The 16,822-nt window shown below is 32.6% G+C and overlaps 1 protein-coding gene across 3 annotated transcripts in view; it reads left to right on the forward strand.

The window, feature by feature from the left end:
- Positions 1–16,822, forward strand: part of LOC145293717 (uncharacterized) — a 558,329-nt gene that overhangs the window by 493,409 nt on the left and 48,098 nt on the right. Inside the window, exon 1 of one of the 3 annotated variants that reach the window (XM_080140156.1) lies at positions 805–2,166. The exons of the other annotated variants lie outside the window; for them this stretch is intronic. The gene's annotated coding sequence lies outside the window, so the exon portion shown is untranslated. Of the gene's footprint in view, positions 1–804; positions 2,167–16,822 lie in introns of those variants that run through there. 3 annotated transcript variants of the gene reach the window in all.

The following is a 16,822-nucleotide window of genomic DNA, read 5'->3' on the forward strand; positions in this document are numbered from 1 at the left end:
AAGGTCTTTGACACGCTCACACAAGAGAACATCCACGGGCCTTCCAGAAGTTGTTGGAACGGTATAAGTGCATTGCAGCTGGAGGAGATTACTTCGAAGGAGGATAGTGTTTCATATGTGTGTACTATGAATAAACGTGCCTATACGGAAAAAAAGTCTGGAAACTTATTAACGGCACCTCAAACTTTTTATTAAAAAATATATATGATAATTGTAAGTTCTCGGCAATACCCAAAGATGCTATCATCGGCTTAAACGGCCCTATAAAGGCCAGGCAGTTCGGTAACTTCGCTGACGCTGCGCTTCTTCGTAATTTCTACTCTAGTACATATTTATTTTCCGGAGTGAGGTGGTTATTGCCGGTCCTCTAAAGCACCTCTACTGCGAAATGCCGACAGTTCTGTTAATTTTTATACCTAACTGAAGTGCCCGCTTCGGGAAGCTGGTCCCCCCCCCCCATCTGAAGGCTTGTGTTCTACTTTACAACTGTAAAAGCAATTTAATAAAACCTCGTTCTGAGTTGGGTATTTTGACTAGTACATAAATGAAGGTCACACACACACGTGTTCTTAAAAGCCTGGTTTTCGTTGCGATATAAATAAAGAGTAAAAAAAAAAAAATAGATACATAAAAATAACAAAGAAGTAAAGCCAACTGAAATGTTCACGTGTCGCCCATTCATGGACTCGGCGCGTAGGTTGGGAGCGAGTGTAGTAGACTGTAGCAATAGTGAAAACACACGTAGTTGACAATGAATCATCCACCTTTCAAGATCCACACTTGTATATATGTAGAGAGAGAGAGAGAGAGAGAGAGAGAGAGAGAGAGAGAGAGAGAGAGAGAGAGAGAGAGTTAAAATACCTACTTCTGTTAAGAACCTACCAGGGCAGTCTGTCGTTCAACCAATGAAAAAGCCCAGCTATCGGCCACAAACCTCACATAGTAGGCAAACACTCTTCCCATTCAACTAGTTGTGGAAGACGAGGGAATATATCAGTTACATTTTATATACGTATATGTATATATATACATAATATACATAATAAGGAAATAAGAGTCATTTCGTGGTTATTTTTATATTGTGTTCTACAGCACCTACTAACCTTTTTTTATAAAAGAAAAAAAAAGGGAGAAATATTTACGGAGGAGAAAAAAGGGCAAGATATTAATTTTAAAGTTGCGTATGGAGCTAATGCGACGTCGGCTATTCATGTTTTTATTTTGTCGGCCTGGAAAAGTCGAGAGCACTACAATTAAAAGATGCTAGCTTACAAGAACAGCGCCAACAGGTTGTTCTTGTCTGCCGGGAGGATAGCATCGCTGACAGTGACTCAAGCCGACAGGAATCTGGAAAAACGTCTTTTTGCAAGTGCCGGCGGACTCGGGGATATTTCAACGCCTTCAAGGAATAATTCGAAAGGGAAAGCCAAAACGACAAACTTAAAACAACTTTTCCAAAGAAGTAATTATGGAGTAATTACGACTGTGGACATTACGTAAACCTACGAGAAAAAAAAAAAAAAAAAAAAAGAAGCAAGAAAAAGACTTGTATATTTCTATATTCATTCATACATTCGTTCGTTTTTACATTTTTTTCGGCACAAACATAAAATTCTATCATATATATAAAAAATAATAATTTTCATGCATATGTATATATTATAAGAAACGAAAAAAAACCCTCATTTGTTAATATTAACGTTTGTATGTGTAAATATAGTCTATAAAAATATAACCAAAAAGATACTCCCCACTCCTCTATCGTGCTATTGCGGTATTAACTTAAATATATAAAGTCCATGCATATTCAGATCGACTTTGTTAACGAATATACACTTAAGATTATTTCGGAGTTTTCCTTCTTCCAGACTAGTTGCCCAAGGCTTGAGAATCTCGTCTACTCTGCTATCGAAACGATTTACGAAGCACTGTATATACATATGAACGTATGAGCAATATCTTATAAAACCTAAAAACGATATTTTTCCTTTTTGCCAACACGACCAAAACAGCTGTGGAGTTAAATAATTACCTGCCCTTTTAAAGCTGTTCTAGTTCAGCAAGTGACCAAACTACCAGGAGATTCTTTGTACATATAAACGTTTGGTGTTCAATTATTGTTACAAACGCTGAATCTCATCATGGATTTTATACGATTTCATGAAGGTGAAGTATACACGTTTTTTCGATGCTTTTCATTAAGTTTGATTTTTCTATTCCATCGGCAGAGGAAGCAGCCATTCGTCCGAACTCTTTCCAACCGACCGAGCTTAAATCTTAAGGAAGTCTCTTTTCCTCTATATCTATCAATACATCTCTCTCCTCTCTCTAACTATCTGTCTCTCTCCCTATCTATCTCTCTCTATCTAAAACAAATTTTAATTTAATTTAGCATTGTTAGAATAATAGAATACGTTGCTTAATTATACTGTTTTCATCTTTTAATTGTTTGCCATCGGATATGATTCGACGCCAAATCGAAAACGTTCATGATACATACGTAACACACATGAAAAACAAATTTTTAACACAACAATATTATTAGACTATATTTCTACAAAATGAATAAAGTGTAGCTTGAAGACGTTGCTTCTTTAAAAAAAGTTGCAGCAGAAATGCCGGATATTTTTCTACTTTAAAAGTACAATACTTCGGAATTCCCTTCCTGCAATCTGCTTCCCTGGCTGTACTAATGTGCAGAAATTAAAATGTAATGTGAACAGATATCTTGATGCCCGACTCCATACTACGAATGCTCTCGTAGATATGATAGATATAGATTTAAAAAAAAAATCTCACCACGGACTACGTTTAACATTTTCGATTAGATACAATATAGACTTTTGCATATTTCATTTTTAAAGTTGCGGGTTTCTGCCTCATAGATCAATGCACTTTCCGTGTGACACTTTCCACAGTTCTCTTTCGAATTTTTAGTACCAAAATTCCCTAGAACTGTCCGTTAGTGGAACACAATATCGTTATTCTGCTTCTCAGCTGACTACAATATAGTCGTTTTCAGATTTGATATAAATAAGATCTTGTTGACTCATTCTTTTAAATAGTCTAGCCCTACCCAAGCTCCACCATAACTGATCATGTTGTCTCACTATCTATCAAACACTAGATTCAGCCACTCTGATGAGTCGTAGACGACGAAACACGCGCCAGTGAATAATATTATGTTAAAAACAATACATAATCTGTTACCAATTTGGGGGTATAAAATTGGTCAAAGTAGAAAATTATTCCTAGTTCGTATTCAGGTAAAAGTGCACTTTCGTATAAATAATTGAATTCATTAAAAAAAATATCGCAAAAAAAAAACAATAAAATAAATAAATAAAAACTATATCTATCAAGCACTTATAAACCCTCATCCCAGAGTGACCTCCAGACATTGACAAGTGATGACCCAAATATATTTAAAAAAAAATACCCACGCTATAAAAGTAAAGCTCAGTGAATAACGTTTCTTTGTTTTTTTTGTTCTTTTTTTTTTTTTGTTCTTTTTTTTTTTTTTTAAAGTTTTTTAACATATATACATTCAATTTTAATGTATTTTTAAGTTATTGGATTAAGGCACGTTCGAAATAAATTTCCCTTTACTATTTAATTTAATTTTTTTTATTTGGGAGACACCACTTGTCAGGCCCTAAGGCCACTCGAGGATAAGGATTAATGAATATAAGATGGTAGTGTAGTAATTGTTGAAGGCGTAAATTGGGTAGAATTTTATTATTTATAGCGACGGCTAAACAGAAACTTGTTTACATTGGACTTGAAGGTTACTATGTTGTATTCACTCGGAAAGCAGGCCAGCGGAACAGTGTTCAAAGGCGGAGAGTTCTGAAAAAGAACGATTGGTTATGGAATCTGAACAAAGTTTTAAATCCAATGTAAATATTTATCGTAATTTGCAATTAATTAACAACTCACTTATGTTTCGCTGTCTTACCTATGTATTTTTCTCACCTTATCCAACCGCTTTAGTATGTTTAATATTGAACAGTTGACAACAGTGATTCTCTTTTTCAATCCTGCCTTTTAGAGGCTTGTCTTTTTTCTATTGTTCTTGGTCTTCGGGCCGAGATCAAAGTGTAGTATCTGTTCCGGCAGATGCTGCACTTAAGATAATTTGTACCAGTCAATGGAGGGGAAACCCTCTATACTGGGACAATTATTATTTTTGGTAACCAGAGTGACCCCTTTTAGGGGAGCTGGTTTTTACCTCACATTAAAAACGGCCTTGTGCCTAATTTGCTCAGTGGGGGAGCAAATAAACACCATCTGTTCCGGCAGATACTGCAAGCTATGACTAGCAAAGACCAGATGTGGGGGCAACCCCACATGCCTGACCTTTAACCAGCTCCCATTTCCCACCTCTCGGGAGCTGGTCCCCATTTTCCCTTCCCCCTCCCTTCACTCCTCACATTAAAAATCGGCCTTGTGCCTAATTTGCTCGGTGGGGGAGCAAATAAATACCATCTGTTCCGGCAGATACTGCAAGCTATTACTAGCTATGACTAGCAAAGACCAGATGTGGGGGCAACCCCACATCCCTGACCTTTAACCAGCTCCCATTTACCACCTCTCGGGAGCTGGTCCCCTTTTTCCCTTCCCCCTCCCTTCACTCCTCACATTAAAAATCGGCCTTGTGCCTAATTTGCTCGGTGGGGGAGCAAATAAATACCATCTGTTCTGCAGATGCTGCAAGCTATGACTAGCTATGACTAGCAAAGACCAGATGTGGGGGCAACCCCACATGCTTGACCTTTAACCAGCTCCCATTTCCCTTCTCTTGGGAGCTGGTCCCCTTTTTCCCTTCCCCCTCCCTTGACTCCTCACAATAAAAATTGGCCTTGTGCCTAATTTGCTCGGTGGGGGAGCAAATAAATACAATCTGTTCTGCAGATGCTGCACTTAAGATAATTTGTACCAGTCAATGGAGGGGAAACCCTCTATACTGGGACAATTATTACTTTTGGTAACCAGAGTACCACCTTTTTACCTACTTTTAGGGGAGCTGGTTTTACCCCACATTAAAAACGGCGTTGTGCCTAATTTGCTTTGGTTGGGAAGCAAATAAATACATTAAATTGCTTTATTTTGCGATTTAATTTACGTAATATGTTCATACACACTATATTAATTATATAGTAAATACTTTAAAGTATAAAAGTGAAATCAAAATAATTATTATGCCAGACTGGTTTAAAAGTAACTGTTTATAGAATTTCAAACGAATCCACACATATATATATATATATATATATATATATATATATATATATATATATATATTAATCGGTTTATATGTATATATCTATACATAAATGTTGGTTTGTACATATACTTACACCATGATGCTACCAGATATGTTCTCTGAAGATACGGGCTTCATGATCTAAAAGTCATCAAATATTAATGTTATTATTTTATCATTTCCCATTGCAAAATTTAATCATTTTATGCAGAAGCAGACACAAAACTAATGATTAAAAAACACAACCTTTAATAACTTTACTTAAATAATTGATAAAAATAAAACTTTACTTTAATAATTCATAAAAATAAAAATTTTCTTTAGTAATTCATAAAAATGAAACTTTACTTTAATAATTCAGAAAAATAAAACTTTACTTTAATAATTTATAAAAATAAAAATTTTCTTTAATAATTCATAAAAATAAAATTTTACTTTAATAATTCATAAAAATAAAACTTTACTTTAATAATTCATAAAAATAAAAATTTTCTTTAATAATTCATAAAAATTAAACTTTACTTTAATAATTCATAAAAATTAAACTTTACTTTAATAATTCATAAAAATTAAACTTTACTTTAATAATTCATAAAAATAAAATTTTACTTTAATAATTCACAAAAATGAAACTTTACTTTAATAATTCATAAAAATAAAAATTTTCTTTAATAATTCATAAAAATAAACATTTTCTTTAATAATTCATAAAAATAAAAATTTTCTTTAATAATTCATAAAAATTAAACTTTACTTTAATAATTCATAAAAATAAAACTTTACTTTAATAATTCATAAAAATAAAAATTTTCTTTAATAATTCATAAAAATTAAACTTTTCTTTAATAATTCATAAAAATTAAACTTTACTTTAATAATTCATAAAAATAAAACTTTACTTTAATAATTCATAAAAATAAAACTTTACTTTAATAATTCATAAAAATAAAAATTTTCTTTAATAATTCATAAAAATAAACATTTTCTTTAATAATTCATAAAAATAAAAATTTTCTTTAATAATTCATAAAAATAAAAATTTTCTTTAATAATTCATAAAAATAAACATTTTCTTTAATAATTCATAAAAATAAAAATTTTCTTTAATAATTCATAAAAATAAAACTTTACTTTAATAATTCATAAAAATAAAAATTTTCTTTAATAATTCATAAACATTAAACTTTTCTTTAATAATTCATAAAAATAAAAATTTTCTTTAATAATTCATAAAAATAAAAATTTTCTTTGATAATTCATAAAAATAAAAATTTTCTTTAATAATTCATAAAAATAAAACTTTACTTTAATAATTCATAAAAATAAAAATTATCTTTAATAAGTCATAAAAATAAAACTTTACTTTAATAATTCATAAAAATAAAAATTTTCTTTGATAATTCATAAAAATAAAAATTTTCTTTAATAATTCATAAAAATAAAACTTTACTTTAATAATTCATAAAAATAAAAATTTTCTTTGATAATTCATAAAAATAAAAATTTTCTTTAATAATTCATAAAAATAAAAATTATCTTTAATAATTCATAAAAATAAAACTTTACTTTAATAATTCATAAAAATAAAAATTATCTTTAATAATTCATAAAAATAAAAATTTGCTTTAATAATTCATAAAAATAAAAATTTTTTTTAAAATTCATAAAAATGAAACTGGAAATAAATAGATAAAATCCGTGTCGACATTTTTTTTCTTTTTTTAACAAAACATATTTACTACCGGTACTTTCGGCACCACTTTAAAAAGTATCTCGCTCTCACATGTCCATTCTAGCCTAGCACACATTTTTCTTTCTTTCGACCGCATGCTGGGTCAATCCAGCCCATCCTCATCCTGGACTTTACACGTCCCTTTTCTTTTTGACCCGAGCACGTGATGAATGTTTTCTTTTTTCCTTTTCTTCTCGCGCACACTTCCTAATTTGACTATGCACGTTTTTCGGCTACTGCTGCTGCTGTTAATCTCTTCACAAGCTAGCCATCCTTTGCTTCTGCTGATAGTTTCCCACGCGCTCCTATGCACTATGTTATACAAATAATCAAATCAAATAGACACCTACCCATCGATTTAACACAGTTGTGAATATTAACTGTACTCACATTTCCCGCAACGGCACTCCAATGTGGCCTACAAAACGAGTAAATCATTTATCTTTTTTACTTACTAAACAGCTGTTTATGTGACTAATAATGTGTTTAGTCGCGATACTTGTCTTCCCCCAGGCCTCGACATCCTTACCTGCTGCGTCTAGTGTCCTTAAAACCGACAAAGAAAAACACGATTAACTCGTCACGTAACAACACAGACCTCGATTATTCCATTCAACAAATTGTCTTTTTTTTTTGTTCATTTGCTCTAAGTAAAACAACAACATAAACAAAGCATTTAAAACACACACATACATACACACACACGCACACACATTTACCTCCTTATCAATATTCGCCTGTTAGTTAACCATCAAGCAACCTACTTCCCATTATATTTTTCATTACGAAAGTAGCCCAAGGTAAGGCATACAGAGACTTAATGTAGGGAGTTTTAAAAAATCCCTTCAAGGCAAACTTTCTAGTTAACTATAAATGTTTTCTGAATAAGTTCCGAGCCAGAAAACAGCAATTCTTATCCCATTGTCAGAAAGACTGCTAACAGAAAGTTAGGAGTAAAGTAAAGAGAGAGAGAGAGAGAGAGAGAGAGAGAGAGAGAGAAGCGAGAGGTACCCTGCTGATGAAAATAAACCAATGGTCAACTTTTTACTGTCCATGATTTTAGGAGCTAAAATGAACGAAGGATGATTAAATACCCCATTAAAAAAAAGTGAGAGTAAGATATATGCTGAAAAAAGCATAAGATTTTATTTCATGAAGAACCCATGGTTTTCTTCTATTGATTATTTCGGCATACGCACACATTCCAAACATGTTGTTATTAAGTTTACAACCGTAATACTAAATAGATTTTAACATGAAATGATTCCTTATTTCCCAATTTTTAACAAAAAAATTAAAAACAAAAACAATATTTTTCGCCTTTACACAATTTTCCATCGCATTATGTTCAAGCCACTAAACTACAGATTTACCAGGTAAAATCATTTTAAATGAAGGTAGTTTTCTTACTAATAGCTGTAAATACAGGGTAGAAATAATCTAACATGTCTCCAAAATGACAGTGACGACAAATGATATCAATGTCGGAAATATTACCAAAAACCCACATCCATGTGCAACATAGCATTTGTCATAACTCCGACATTTAGCTAGTGCTAATGGAAAAGCCTCTAGTTAAAACTTAGACATCTGGCTAGATGCTCACCTAGCGGACATGAAAAACTGTGAAACAGCGAAAAAGCATGACGTTTTTTCCCTCTCTCTTTCTCTCTATATGTATATATATACGTATATGTATATATATATATGTATATACGTATACATATGTGTATATGTATACGTATGTGTGTATATGCATACATATGAATGTATATGTGTACATATGTGCATATATGTATATATGTATATCTATGTATATATATATATATGTATATATATGTGTATATATATGTATATTTATGTGTATATATGTATATATATATATGTATATCTATGTGTATATATGTGTATATATATGTATATATATGTGTGCATATATTTTTTTTACACAGTGATCACCACTTATCAAGGACCGGAAGCCACTCAGGGATAAGGGTTATTGCAATACATTAGGTTAGTGTGGAGATTTGATGAAGTGTTTACTTAAGGGGGCGGCTCATTAGGAATATATGTATATATGTGCGTATACATGTATATGTATGTGTATACATGTATATATATTTGTGTGCATATAGGTATATGTATATGTCTCTATATATAAGTGTATATATGTATCTACATATGTGAATATGTGTATTTATATATGCATATATGTGTATCTATATATGAGTATATTTGTATATATATGTGTGTATGTATATATAGTATATATATGTATTTTTGTATATATGTGTATATATGTATATATGTACATATATATGTATATATGTATATATGTACATATATATGTATATATGTACATATATATGTATATATGTACATATATATGTATATATGTATATATATATGTATATATGTATATATATATGTATATATGTATATATATATGTATATATGTATATATATATGTATATATATGTATATATATGTATATATATATGTATATATGTATATATATATGTATATATATATATGTATATATGTATATATATGTATATATATGTGTATATAAATATATACATATATATGCATATATGCATGCATATACATATATATATATATATATATATATATGTATGTATGTATATAGATATTTAATCTTGTTGTGTCTAATTCATTCTTCTGTCAAAAACACAAGCTTAAAATTACATGGACACACCCCTAATAAAAGCATGGCCATATGATCGACTTTATATTCACACGTAAAAGTGACATGAGAGACATGTGCATTGTGGTCGTCTTGCGTAGTGTTTACTGTAACATTGATCACAATTTGGTACCTGGAACATGTAAGCTCTGCATTTGTAAAAGATTCGAATGGCAGGGGCTAGGGTTCCAAAACGTGTAGATGTCTGCAAACTAAACGATTCTGCAATTCCCATCGCCTTGGGCGGGGACTAAGTACAGTTAGGTTCTATCACATCTGAAACACTTTTAAATATTTGGTATATATTTCTGAAGTGGAGATAATTGTTCACAAAGTCTGATTTGATGACAATGATCAAGTGATAAAAGGTCCTACATTAAACACTTTTGAATGACAATCTCAAAAACAGAACAATCGTCTTAAAATACAAGGATCATACGGCGATTTTACAGAGAGAGAGAGAGAGAGAGAGAGAGAGAAAGAGAGAGAGCGAGAAAGAGAGAGAGAGAACTCAGGAGAATTGAGAATGTGTGGTGGTCCAATATATCTGCATAGCTTTTTTTTTTTTTTTACATAGGCATAACCACATAATCAAGGCCCAGAGGCCACTCAAGGATAAGGGTTAAAGAGTGTACAGTAGAAATTGGACAATATAGTAATCATTAGTAATGAAAATTTGGTAAATTTGATAACTTATATGGAACGGCTCATCAAGAACTTATTTACTTTAGACTTGAACACAACCATATTGTAGTCAGCCGGAAAGCAGGAAAACGGAAGACAATTCCACAGGCGTGCAGTTCTAAGAAAGAAGCTTTGTTCATGGAATCTACGTTTAGGTTTAGGCACAGATAAAGAGTGGGGGGAATTATTGATAGTGTTTACAGCTAGCCGAGTGTTTCTTGTGAAAGTTTGGCGAGGGGGGACCATAGATTGAAGCTCATTCGAACACTTTCCATGAAAATAACGATACATCAGAGACAAACTCGCAACATCTCTTCTGTGAGATAGAGGTTGCAGCGAAGAGAAAAGAACATCTCCTACGAGGCTACGTAGTCTATTTTGAACTCTATCAAGGCAGGACAAGTCCTTTCGCGCAGCTCCTGCCCAGATGTGGCAACAGTATTCCATCCTTGGACGTACCTGGCTCTTATATAGATAGAGAATAGCATCAGCAGTGAGATATTTACCGGATCGATAGAAAGATCCCACCATTATTCCAGCGGCCTTGGCAACAGATTTGATGTACGTGTTCCATTTAAGATCAGGAGTAATGGTCAAGCCCAGAAGCTTGTCAAAACTTGAGGCCTCCTGAAGACGATAGCCATTCATTTCAATTGATGCCAAATGTGGATTAGAATGTTGATGATGTAAAGAGAGAAGCTTGGTTTTAGATGCATTAAAAGTAACCAGCCATGCGTTTCCCCATTGTATTACGTGCTCAAGATCAGAGGAGAGAGAATTGGAGAGAACTTGGTCGTTTACTGTCTTAGCTTCAATCTGCTTACGACCAGAAAGACACCAAAAACCAATATAGTCTTCTTAAGCAGATTTTTGGCCAGAAACCTACTCATTTTCTACATTTACTTTCCAAAGATAGGTCAACTCTCATCAAAGATCCAGAAAATATCAGAGAGCGTTGGAGGGCGCACTTTGCCGTTTTGTTTTTTAACCCATTAATTGTTGATGAAAATGTCATTGGCGGCCCACCTCAGCTTGACATTCTTCAGCATATGGATAAATTAACCTCACTCTATGAGGTTGTGTCTGCTATGAAGATGAAGGCGGGAAAAGCACCAGTCTGCATTCTCATTAAGCTGCTTCAACATGGAGGGATGCATGTAGCCAATGAATTAGACACGCTGATCAAAAAGTCTTGGCTGGATTCACCAGCACCACAGGATTGGACAAATGACCTATTTGGCTCTCGCTTCAAGGGGAAAGGAACGAAATCTGGCTGCGATCTCCACCGTGGGATTCTTGAATCAGCAGGAAGGTGCTGGCGAGAGTCTTTTTGGATAGGCTCATCGAAAACACGTGTCCGTTAATCATTCCTGAGGCGCAATGCGGTTTCACTGAGGGTAGGGGCGCTGTGGATATGATATTTACTGCAAAGCAGCTGCAGGAAAAAAATGTACTGAACAACAGATGCCATTTTATCAAGTATCCGTGGACCTCACAAAAGCGTTCGATACCGTAAATAGACAGGCCTTGTGGGTAATTCCTGGGAAGATTGGATGTCCTCCTACCTTTGTCAGTATGTTTCAATAACTCCATAAAAATATGAAAGCTCGTGTTGCATTTAACGGGTAATTATCTGAGTAGTGCGCCGTTGACAATGTTGTAAGACAGGGGGATATTCCGGCTTCAACTCTAATCCCAAAATGCCGACCCAAATAGGGAAGGCTAGTTAGAAAGGGATCTGAAATTTTATCGAAGGAAAGAATCGATCGTGCTGACCTTAAGAGAAATACTCGTTTTGCCTATTGAATTTAACAGTTGAAAATGTGAGACTTCTAATCTAGTAATGAAAGTAAAAATAAAATAGATAAATCCCATAATTTATTATACCATAACTGTTCACACTGAAACAATTATCACAGTATTCTGTGGATCTATATTAAAACACCTTGTTAAACTTTGTGACATATTTCCATTCTATGGAGGTCAGGCGCAAACGAACACCCCATAATTTTATCATACCATATTTCTTCAAACTGAAACATAATTATCAAAGTATACTTACGCAGATAGATATGAAAAGTCTTTATTAAAGTTTGTGCCTATTTCCATTCTATGGAGGTCAGGCGCGAACGCAGACCCCACAATTTTATTATACCATCCCTATTTAAGTTAAAACATACGTATCTAAGAATTCTTATGTACATCTGTATCAAAAACACTTGTCAACGTTTTTTTTTTAATTTGTAAATTTTTTATTTCCATACTTTGTGGATCAGGCGCGAACGCAGACCCTACAATTTTAATGAACCACCGTTCTGCAAGATCAACATACCCATTCCTGTGTCTCGATACACCTTCTATCATTATATGTAATCATTTTTTTTTTAAATAGTCAACCATATAGGAGCCTATTTGTGACCAGACACACACACACACACACACACAAACACACATACACATGCATCTTTATATTATAGATATTACATTTATTGAATTAAATTTCCTGAATAATTTTTTGAGAACGAGATTCATCAGATTTCGATAAAAAAATTTTCGCTTCTTTTTAACAATGTGTATTCATTGCGAATGTTCAGTGAACGATTGCTTTTTGTTGTTGTTGTTCCTCTTCTTTTTCATCTTCTTTTTCTTCTTTTTCTTCTTTTTCTCATTATTATTATTATTATTATCATTATTATTATTATTATCATTGTTATTATCATTATTATTATGATTATTATTATCATTATCATTATCATTATTATTATTATCATTATCATTATTATTATTATCATTATCATTATTATTATTATTATCATTATTATTATTATTATCATTATTATTATTATCATTATTATTATCGTTATTATTATCATTATTATTATTATCACTATTATTATTATCATTATTATTATCATTATTATTATTATCATTATCATTCTTATTATCATTATTATTATTATTATCATTATTATTATCATTTTTATTATTATTGTTATTATTATTGTTATTATTATTATTATTATTATTATTATTATTATTATTATTATTATTATTATTATTTACAAGGACACTGACGCATACGATTGAAACATGTTCTGTATTTGTAGCTACGTTTGTATGAAATATTTTTCTCGTTATTTATGTGAATTTATATTCATACGGCTTTTAATATATACACACTTGCGTGAAAGAGAACGAATTCAGTCATGAATTTTTATCACACCTTTATACAAAGCAAAAGAAGTCGACCCCTGACCTTTCCGCTTTCCAACCCCGTATACGTCATTAGTTTAACTTAATTCTTTCTGTAAATCAACGAAGCGCACTAGCACCGTCCTACGCAATAGTTCCCCACATAACATGTTCATTTTATTTTTCATGGTGATCATTCATCGACTTGTAATCGCATATGTAAAAAATTTATACATCCTTTACAAAAAGAACAACCGGCGTTTTACTTAGCTATATATCTATATAATTATTGATTTATTTACTTAGCTATATATCTATATAATTGAATATTTGTGCATATGAGGACAATTCTCAAACTATATACTAAACGGATTTTAAATCTACAAACTTGAACTTTGGTATATAGGGTATTCAGACGTGAAGAACTTTGTAATTGTTTTCAGATGGGAAAATAGTTGATAAGTTGTTCAGAATTTTAAAATTTGCACATTAGAGTCATAGGATTTTTATTTGTTGTCCAACTGTTTCACGAATGCGTATGCGTGAATCGTTCACATGGCAGGTTCTTTATGTTAAGAAAAAGTACATTTGAAAACACTTTTTGCAGAATGTGTCGAGCTGGCATAATGGTTATCGTACTCGACTCACTGTCTTTAGATTTTAGTTTCGATATCAGCTCCAATTATTTTTTTTTTAGTTAAAGTACTGAACAGTAAATACCAAAACATAATACTTGCAAGCACATGTCTCAGTTTATGTATAAATTTATATATAATATTTATGGGTATTTTACCGCCGGGCAATGCCGGGCGGCCTACTAGTATATCAATAAAAGTGAGAATTGAGTGCAAATACAGTTCTCAACCTATATACTCAACGACTTCGTGATTCTACAGACTTGAAACTTAGTATGCAGGATATTAAGACAAGTAGAACACTTTTTAATCAGTTTTTATAATAATCAAAATTAACTAATTTGTACATGGGGGGGTCATCGGATTTTTATCTGTTTCTTAACTGTCTTTAAAGATCTTCACAAGCTGGCCTATTGGTTATCGTACTTGACTCGCTCTTTTAGGTTTGCTTTTGATCTCAACTCGTGTATGTTTTTTTAACAGTGAATTGTTAAGAATAATCACATGCACATATTTCAGTATCTTTCCGTTTTTTTTTTTTACTTCATTTTTTTTTTGGTAAAAAAATTTGACGTTATATTTAACACCTACGGTATTTCTGTCTATAATTAATAAGAAATTTACATTAATTAAAAATATAATATTTATGCGTCTTCTACGACCGGGCAACGCAGTGTTGCCTACTAGTAAAAATATAAAAATCTATAAAAATTTATCAAGAAATATTTTTTCTATAAATCAGTTTTAGCAAATCGTTTTATTAACGTCTAACCTAATCATAGAACATAACGGGACCCGAGTTATGCTTTTCATCTCTTGTCTAGTGCAGTCCTGTATCTTATGATCGGTTGGTGTGCATGCAGACCCCACGATATTATCGTTCCAGTTTTGTTTAAACTGTAACATACTTCTTTAACTACTCTGCATTATGAAATCTATATATAAATGAAGGGAGTGCATCAGAGGAAATGTGAATCTTTATCTCGTGTTACTGAACCGAATCACACCAGAATGATCTTAGAAATATAACCTGTTGCATTTTACAACTGACTGATTCAGAACATAAAACATAATTACATTACGTCATCAAAGTGGGTTTGTTACTCCTACATGTTTAAACATCTGAATCATCATCATTGTTATCATCATTATTGTTGTGGAGACGCCCACTAATTAGCATACGTGGGTGAACAAGATATAGATAAAGGTATCAAGTCAGCAAGACCGGAGAGGGAGAGCTGTGTTCGAACGCCGGATAGGCAAGACGCATGTGCCGGTTGCTCCATGAAAGACTGTAACACGGCCTCTGCCGGACAATCTTCCAACTGCAGTACAACTGCACCTTTGTAAACATCTATTATATTTTCGTCTTAATATATTTGTTTTATCTTTACTTTCTGCGTTCGTGTTGTTATTGATACAGACACAACAATTATTATGATATTCGGGACCATGTGTACAATGGCACTTTCGTAGCCATTAAAATTAAGATCGTCTTATCATCAAAGATGAAGAACTTGAAAATTAAGGAAATATACAAATATTTAAAAACATGTAATTTAAAAAACATTGTGTTTTGTGTATTTCCATTTTTATATGCATGTTTATATACGACGTGCCTTCAATAAGTTTCTAGACTTTTTTGTATAGGCGATTTTATTGGTAGTAAACGCATGTACTCTAGTCCTTTTCGAAGTAATCTCCTCCGACTGCAATGCACATGTACTGCCCCATCAATTTCTGGAAGACCTCAACCAAGTCATCTTGTGTGAGCGTGTTAACGACTTTCGCCACAGCCTTTTTTTATCTCCTCAATTGTCTCATACGACAGCCTCTCAGGGTTTGCTCGAGCTTAGGCAATAAGAAAAAGTCAAAGGGAGAAAATTTTGTACATTAGGGAGGGTGAGGAACTGTATTGATGTTCATCTTTGCAACTTTCCGATGTCCTTATATCATCCGCATTGCCGCAGTCAAATAACGTAACTCTTAATACCATAGAACCGTTTATTTGCTAGAGATTCCTCCTCCTCCATGGCCAACCAATATCCTGCTGTCGACGTCATCAGAATTACCTTCTCCTAGATGCATGTTTCACTAAGACTAGGGGTGTATCTCTCCTAGTGAATTAATGCGCCTCCATATACCAACCTGGAAATTTCTTATAACTCGGCGCGGTACATACAGCACCTAGCCTTCCCAAAATGGTCACACATCATTGTTTCATTGTTCTGGTTTCTAGCCTACTACAACACGGTCGTATATAAGTCAAGTAAACAAGTTCTCGTTGGACCGTCCCTTTTAATATTACACTTTTACCCAATTTCTAACACTAACGATCACAATAGTGTTGTCTCGGTAATCACCGTACACTCACCAGCCCTTATCCTCGAACGACGTTCGGGCCTTGATAAGTCTTGACTCCTTTTTAAACAATATCTCTGAGAACTTTTTGAACAGAGCAAGTAAAATCCTGTAAAACTCAATAGTTTTGTTGAGGGTTACGGTTCAAAACGCTTTTCATGATTAATAGTATTAAAAGGATTCATTTTTTTTTTTATTTATTTTCTCGCTCCCCTTGTCCTCGTTATTGGTTGTAAATAGATTGG

This window comes from Euprymna scolopes, chromosome 15 (genome assembly GCF_053919585.1).
Source record: "Euprymna scolopes isolate OS-2025 chromosome 15, ASM5391958v1, whole genome shotgun sequence".
NCBI classification, from domain to species: Eukaryota; Metazoa; Mollusca; class Cephalopoda; order Sepiida; family Sepiolidae; genus Euprymna; species Euprymna scolopes.